The sequence below is a fragment of the Pteropus vampyrus genome, unplaced genomic scaffold, assembly GCF_000151845.1.
Source record: "Pteropus vampyrus isolate Shadow unplaced genomic scaffold, Pvam_2.0 Scaffold16, whole genome shotgun sequence".
NCBI classification, from domain to species: Eukaryota; Metazoa; Chordata; class Mammalia; order Chiroptera; family Pteropodidae; genus Pteropus; species Pteropus vampyrus.
Window position 1 is genome coordinate 7832563 of NW_011888797.1, and position 7904 is coordinate 7840466.

Consider the following 7904-nt stretch of genomic DNA (forward strand, 5'->3'; position numbering starts at 1 on the left):
CACTCCCCTTCCCCTAGTCCTTGGAATCCACTCATCTCCGTGCTGTCTTTCTGGACCGGCCTATTTGGACATTTCATATGAGTGGAATTTGACAGCCTTGGCACTGGCTCCTCAATTAATGTTTTCACGGTGCAATCATGTTACAGCACATATCAGTACTTCATTCCCTTTCATGTCTGGATAATATTCTACTGTAGGGCTATGTGACATTTGGCGTACCCATTCACCAGTTCATAGACATTAGGGTAGTTGCCTTTTTGATTCTGATGCTATGAACATCTGTGTACATATACCTAGGAGTAGTATTGCTGGGTTATATGCTAATCCCTCATTTAACTTTTTGAGGAAGCACCAAACCGTTTTCCACAGTGGCTTTGCCATTTTATGTTGTCCCCAGCAAGGTATAAGGGTTCTGATTTCTCCACATTCTCTCCCATACGTGTTGTTTTCTACAGCCACCCTAGTGGGTGTGAAGTGGTATCCCACTGTGGCTCTGATTTGCATTCCCCAATGACTAATGACATTGAGCATCTTTTCATGTGCTGATTGGCTATTTGTAAATCTTCGGAGAAATATCTATTTTAATCTTTTGCCTAGTTTTTAATTGAGTTGTCTTGTCATTATCGAGCTATAGGAGTTCTTTATCTGCTCTGGATACAAGTCTCTTATCAGATATATGATTGCAAATATTTTCTATGTTTTAGGTTGTCTTTTCACTTTCTTAATGGTATCCTTTGACACACACAGGATTTAAATTCTGATGTCCAATTTATTTTTTTTTTTGCTTGTGCTTGTAGAATCTCATCTAAGAAACCACAGCCTAATCCCGTGACAAAGATTTACTCTTGTTTCCTTCTAAGAGCCTCACAGCTTTAGCTCTTATGTTTATTCGAGGTCTACAATTCATTTAGAGTTGATTTTCATTTTTATCCTTTCGAGTGGATGGCAATCCACATAAAATTGGTTTAAGTCTCCCAATACTAAGCCCCCTTATATTACAGTTTATAGAAAGGAGGAGTAATTTGCCTATGGACACATACAAGTTTCAGGCATGGCTGGACGCAGACTGAGGTTCTCTGCCTTGATGTCTGCAGATGACTCTGGCTTCCCCTCCCCCACCTAAGCACCCCCAAACACTAGAGAGGCTAAAGTTACCCAAATGCACCCAAGTCCCCCACGTTGCACAGGTGAGGAGGGCTCCTCCTCCTGCCTTGACAGGAGGCCATGGCACCCCATGTAAACACTCCGATTCAGACCTGCAGGCAGCCTGAAATGGCCTCGGGTGCTTTGCACAGACCTGGCCACGTATGTCATCTGCTGCTGCTGCTTCTTAGAACCCTTCCTAATTAATCTCAGGTCTTGCGCTCACCCCCTAAACTTGCCCCCAGATAGGAGAGGAGTAAAGTATCTTTCTCAAAACCTCTCTTCCCCCGTGTGGACTTTTCCTTTCTTAGTCGCTCCATTGACTTCATTGAACACTTATCGAGCACCTTGTTTTTGGCCCTGGGGGTACAAAACCGAGTTAAGATGACAGAACCCGCCCTCGAGGAGCTGTCATTTCACTGGGGGCGTCCAAGCTCCGGAGTACTGGTCCTTTATCACCTTCCCAACATTTATCATCAGCAACAAATGTAATTGCTAATGTTACTCACCGCATGCCTGGCTCTGTTCTTCCTGCTTTCCCCGTATTACTTAACCCTCGACTGTCTGAGGTAGCAGAATCACCGTTCCGCTCTACAGCGCATATTAAGCACCGATTCTGCACAAAGCGCCATCAAAGAGACAAAGAGCAGTAGGAGCAAAAATAAAGATGAGTTGGAGACAGTTTCAAGTACCAGGGATCAGGGGTTGAGCTGAGACAGTGGAATTTTCCTGAAGGAAACAGCTGAGAATGGGGCAAAAAAATAAAAGCGTAAAAATGTCACATGAGAGGAAAAGTGAGCAGAGTGAAGTGGCTAGACTGGAGGGCGTGGGGACACGCAAAGGGACAGGCTGTGGCCTCCGTCGGAATTCGTATTTATAGACCACAGCCCGGAGAGCCAGCAAATTACATGGGGGGAAAGCCACGTACAAACTTGCCTTGTGTTGATAATGTATTATTATTATATACTCTGTGCCTTTGAGACAAGCTGAAAAAAAAAAAAGAAAGAAAAAAAGAAAGAAAGAAAAAGAAATGCCAACTAAAAGGAAACTAATATGATTCAGTGTGAGGATAACGGCCAGGCTGGGGAGGTGGAGATGAGATTGTTTCATTTCTTACAATAAATACTTGTATTTCAGGTAATCAAGTTTGGTTCTTAGCGCTAATGTCATTTTCTGCTAATTTAATGTCCCGGGAATCCCTCTGAGAAGATTGCTGGTGGAATGCAAATAGGGCCCATTTTCTGAAAAAGAACCATTTCTCCAATCCAGGTGTGCTCAGGGGCTGACAAAGGGCCGATCCCACCGAGCAGAGGGAGTTAAACAGACGCTGGGAGGTGGTCCTGCGTGCTGAGCAGAAAGGGCTGTGGTTATTTGAGATTCTTCATTGCAGAGACAAACTAATGGGAGGGGCGGGGGGGAGCCGTGCACCAAGCTTGTGGCAAGTCAGCAGGGCTCAGGACCAGGATGGAGAGAAATGAGGAAGAAGAGCCCAAGTCTATCTTGCCATCTCTGCTTCAAAGAGGAGCATGGAAGCACCTCTCCGTCTTCAGCTGCCCTAGAGGCTTCTCGGGTTACCCTGGACCAGTCCCCATTTATGCCTGCTGTGCCAGCCTAATTACAGCATCCTCTTCACAGCATTCTAGTTGGGCCCATAATTGTCGGTCACCCTAGGTGAACAGAACATAACAAGAAGAATCAAGAAACCTAGGGTGGAATTGGCTTCCCTCCCTGCAACTTTATTAACTGCCCAGGCTTCGGTTTCCTCATCTGAAAAATGGAATAAAACTCATCTGGCAAGTTTGTTCGTGAGGATTAAATGAGACAGCGTGCATTACTTATTGTACCAGCACGGTGCCTGGCACATAACAGCATCTCGACGCACGGTTAGCTGTACTGGTAGTCGGTTCACACACAGCCTGAGATGCGGTGCTTTGGAGAAAAAGCTCCTTTCCATCCTAATTCTGACTGATCCTCAGCCTCCCCCCGACTGCCCCTGGCATCCAGCATCCTCAGCTCACAGCTAATCACAGAAACATAGAATGAAAAAGGCATCTGGGTATTGGCGTACTCTTCCAAGAGCTGAACAGGATTTCATAAAGCAAAAAGCCTACAGCTTCCAGCTGTGGTACTGCCCTGGTCTAATTTCCCCAGCAGCAGTGAGGACAATGAAGCTGGGAGTTCCCATCTGAGGCAGCAGCCTTTTTTCCCCTTCCATCTCCTGACAGTGGTCTTCAATTACACCGTGCAACGCTCAGGTGCAGGGAGGCTGAGGGAGAGAGGCAGAGACGTGACCCCCCTGAAATGCATCTGCAGAGGCAGATTATAGAGCTTCCCACAGATGCTGGACCAGCCCCTGAGCTCCATGGGGGAAACAGGGAGAAGGGAGGGAAGAGCAGAAAAAAAATTCAGCTCCTCCCCGGGCCTGATGAAGATTAATATCTCCTCCTTGACAAGATGAGGCAGCTTAATCGCTGCTATTAATACGGAATCACTGAGGGCCGAAGATGGGGGCGTGGAGGGAGGTGGGGGATGGAATGAGAACGCCTCACAAATACCGTTCAGAAGCAGAAAGGGACACCCTAAACGTAGGAGGATGGGATTTCTGCAGACTCAAAAGTTACCACAGAACCTGCTAGTTGAGGTGGTGCATGACACCATAGTTTCAGAAGTACTTTGTGCTTTTCCTTCTAAGACCATCTGCTCCACCTGGCTAAACATGCTGATCTCGAAGATCACCTCTGGTATCACCGGGTGATCTCAGCAGACCATCGCCCCCTAGCAATCTAATATCATGATGCCAACTAACGACGGCTCAGGTATGGGCCTCCCAACTCCGTTTCCCACGACCGACACTTCGTCAGGCTTCAGGACTCAGTCCAAGAGGCCTCTTCGTCATGAAGCTCTCCTTGACTTCGCCAGATAGTTACGTGCCCTTCCTCCCAGACTCCCAAAGACAGGCACGCGCACTCCTATTACAGTCATTATTTTGATTGCAATTGGGGGTCATCTCCGAAAGAGACTGCTACTCTTCGACTTAAACTCTCGCTTCCTATCATCCTGTAACCTCCCTCGCCCATTAAACAGTGCCTCCATCGCCGCATCTCCGGGGTTCCTCCAAAGACCCATCATTCGCAGGGAAATGACTATATGGAGAAAGGTCATTATCACCTAACACCAACGAGAACCATTTTTCTTGAGGGCAGGAACCATGACAATCTTATTTGTGTCTTCCTCAGACTCTAGTCCAGTATCAAACACATCTTGGGTACTTAATAGGTATTTGCTCAAACATCTAACAGCAAAACAGGGGAGTAGGAAATGGAGGCTCCAAAATCGGCTGGCCACGCAGAGGAAACCACGGCGCTCATGAAGAAATGCGCAAACACGTCGGGCGGGGGGAGGTGACACAGGTCCTATCTGCACAGGTCTTATCCACCCAAAGGATTGAGATCTTTCCCCAAGGGGGTCTCCCCTCCCCCACTCTCTACTAATCCTCCCTCTGGGTGAGTGTTCATCTCAAATAAACTCAAGGTTCCCGACTCCCCAGGTATCATACCGTCTGGGCTCACGGGTTTGGGAGACGTGGAGCTGACGAGGGAGAACCTTGAACAGGCGGGCCTTGCACAGGGTGGTGTTTATCCCCACGTTTCACAGAAGGAACCAGAACCATTTCGCTGAGTAGATAAAAATCTTCCGAAATGAAGGGGACTAATTTGGGGTTGGTACAGGAAGAGAGGTCATCATTGAAATGTGTCCGATGAACACACCTGTGTGCGTATAAGAACCAGTACTCTGGGGCACAAAGTACACACCCATATGGGGTGAATGCTGTGGCGTTACAGGTACTGAGGCCTCCCTGCACAGCTCTTCGAATCTTAACAGCTTGACAATAGCTCATCCACACTTAAAAAAATTTTTTGATCTAACATGAAATAACATGCCTCCCTAGGTAGGTGGCTGCTACAGGACCACCTCCTCAGCTACCGAACCACTCCCATGGTGCATAGTGCACGTAAAGGAGCCCCCCAAGCCAGTCTGTACCTTCAAGGCACCTACAGTCTGTTAGGAACGTAAATATCCACGCAAAAACTAGCAACTGAATGATCAAATATCAGTCACCGGGAGTGAGCTGCAAACATCTCTAGTGGAATGGAGTCTTTTCCAAAGGCACGTGTGTGCTCGAGCCAAGTGCAGGAATGCTGAGCCAGCAATTATGCCCGGCCCTCTGCGGCAGGCGTCCTGGGAGCAGTGTGATTCTGGCTGAAGCCCCAACACCCCGCCTCGCACACCCAAGACTGTAATTCCACATTAAGACTTGGGCAGGGGCAGGGAAAGACCCCGTGGAGAGGGGCCGCAGAGGGACAGGGAGGCTGAGGCTGCACAGCTAGCGCTCCTGGAACGGCAGCTGGAGGGGAGAAAAGATCACTGAGCTCCTGAGATGGCCCCGCAAAAAATCCAACCTTTTCAAGACCCAGGGCCGGAAGGCAGGTCCGACTAATGGAAGAGGGACCGAGCCTGGATCCCTGCCACCCCTCTAGAGAGACCAGCGGTCCCCAACCTTTTTGGCACCAGGGACGGGGGCTCCTACGAGAATCTAATGCCTGATGACCTGAGGTGGAGCTGAGGCGGTGATGCTGGCGCTGGGGAGCGGCTGCAAATGCAGATGAAGCTTCGCTCACTCACCTGCCACACGCACTTCCTCCTGCTGTGCGGCCCAGTTCCTAACAGGCCAAGGATCGGTCAGGTCCTTGGCCCGGGGGTTGGGGACCCCTGCTCTAGACAGCCTCTGTTCAGGATGAGATGCTCCTCCTGGGCTGAGTCGAGGCAGAACCAGCTGCAGCTTTTAACCATCCGCAAATGAGCACTGTGCCGACCGCCACCAACCTGCTCTATTTTTGTAGAGTATATCATCTGGTGGTGCCTCGGTCTCCCCATGTGTCAAACGAGGATAATGATGGTTCCTCTCTACATGCTGAGACAATACAGCACAGTAATTAAAAGCATGGCCCCCGGGGCCCCATGGCAGTCTCCTGAGTCCTACCTCCTCTCCTTCTAATTCTCTGGGCCTCCCACTTCCTCACCTGTAAGTGGGGATAAGGTCAACTGCAGGTGGTTGTGAAGACTGAATGAGTTTAACTGTGTCAGAATCACAGAACAGTGCCTTGCATAGTGTTCGATTCATATTAGTTATTATTATTGCAGACGGTGGTGCTGTTCTTTCCTATCCCTCTCTCTTAAAGGAGACCCACACTTGCTGAACAGCCCGTGGACACCGAGCACATGCATGCAAGGCTCCTGCCGTGTATTAGCTTGTTTCATTCCCCGAAGACTGAGGAGCTGAGGGTCAGAAACGTCAAGGGACTGCTGCCAGGCCCTGCGGCTGGGGAGTCGCTCAGACTCAGAACCCAGGCCTCCTGATCCAAGAACCCGTGCACTTCGACCCCAACACGTCCAGTGCCGAACACGGCCTGATTTCAACCACTCTCTTCCTCATGCTAACAGTGTCTGCTTCACACCGGATACGGAAAAAAAAGGCATCTCGATCTGTCTTTCCATGTATATATTTTTTTCTTCCTAGCAAAGACTTTTGACAGTGGTTCCTAGGTCACCTATGTCACTGCTGAATGTCCCTGGCTCAAGGGTCTCAACATCCAGGAGTGAACAGGTTGGGGGCACTGTCAGGTCTTTATTCTGCTATCAGTGTGTCCCCAGCCAGCCATGGATCATCTGCCCCATGCCCGCTCTTCCCCCAGGCTTCTCCACTCAGGTTAAAACCTGGGAGACATCTTCAATTTCTCTCACATTCACGACCTAAGCATCCCCAAAACCTACCTCCAGATGGCCACTTCTGCCTCATCTCCACTGCCACCATTTAGTTCCGGTCACTGCTCACCTGGATATCTACGTTAGCCACCTACCTGCAGGCCAGCCCTAAAGTCTTATCCCCTCAGATCATTCTCTATACAGATTCCAGATTGTTTGTTTTGAAATGTAAACCTGGTGTGGAAGGCTTGATAACAGCTCCCAAAGACATCACCCCCTCACCCCTGGAATCTGTGACTATGTTGCCGGAAAGGGGCAGATGTGATTAACTGAAGGACTTTGAGGTGACGGGATGGTCCTGGATTACCCAGTGGGCCTGCTGTAATCACAAGGGCCCTTATAAATAAGAGGGATGCAGGAGAGAAGACTTAAGGATGGAAGCAGACGTTGGAATGACGGCATCACTCGCTTTGAAGATGAAGGGTTCAGGAGCCGAGGAGCGCAGGTGGCCTCCCGCACCTGGAAAAGGCAGCGCCCCCCAGAAGGGCCCCCCAGAGGGAACCAGCACCAACACCTTGACGTTAGCCCAGTGAGACTGATTTTAGACTCTGACCTCCGAACTGTGTTGTCTGAAGACTCTACGCTTGTGGTAATTTGTCACAACAGCAATAGGAAACTAATACACCCAGCCGTGCTGTTAGCCTCGCCCCAAGCTTTCGATGTCTTGTCACTGCTCTGTAAAGGAATCTAAACTCCGTTCAGCGGTCTGTCCTCCGGGGTGTCTGCCTACGTCCCCGACTTCATCTCAGACCACGGATCCTCCTGCTCGTCCCACCGCAAGCGTTTGGGCCTCCATCAGCCCTTGGCGGACACATCCAGCCCTTTCCAGTCTGAGCTGCTACTGTGTCCTGTTTGCCGGGCATTCTCCTGGCATAGCCGGATCATAGTTATGCTTCAGGTCTCAGCTCAAATGTCACCTCGTCCAAGTCCTTCCCTGA

General features: G+C 49.6%; 1 protein-coding gene and 1 long non-coding RNA gene across 2 annotated transcripts in view; both read right to left on the reverse strand.

Moving 5' to 3' along the window:
* Window positions 1-2535, reverse strand: part of LOC111735988 — a 21282-nt gene extending 18747 nt beyond the window's left edge. Inside the window, exon 1 of the long non-coding RNA XR_002779047.1 lies at window positions 454-2535. This is a non-coding gene — a long non-coding RNA (uncharacterized LOC111735988). The remainder of the gene's footprint in view (window positions 1-453) is intronic.
* Window positions 1-7904, reverse strand: part of LARGE1 (LARGE xylosyl- and glucuronyltransferase 1) — a 387690-nt gene that overhangs the window by 362590 nt on the left and 17196 nt on the right. The gene's annotated exons all lie outside the window — the stretch shown is intronic.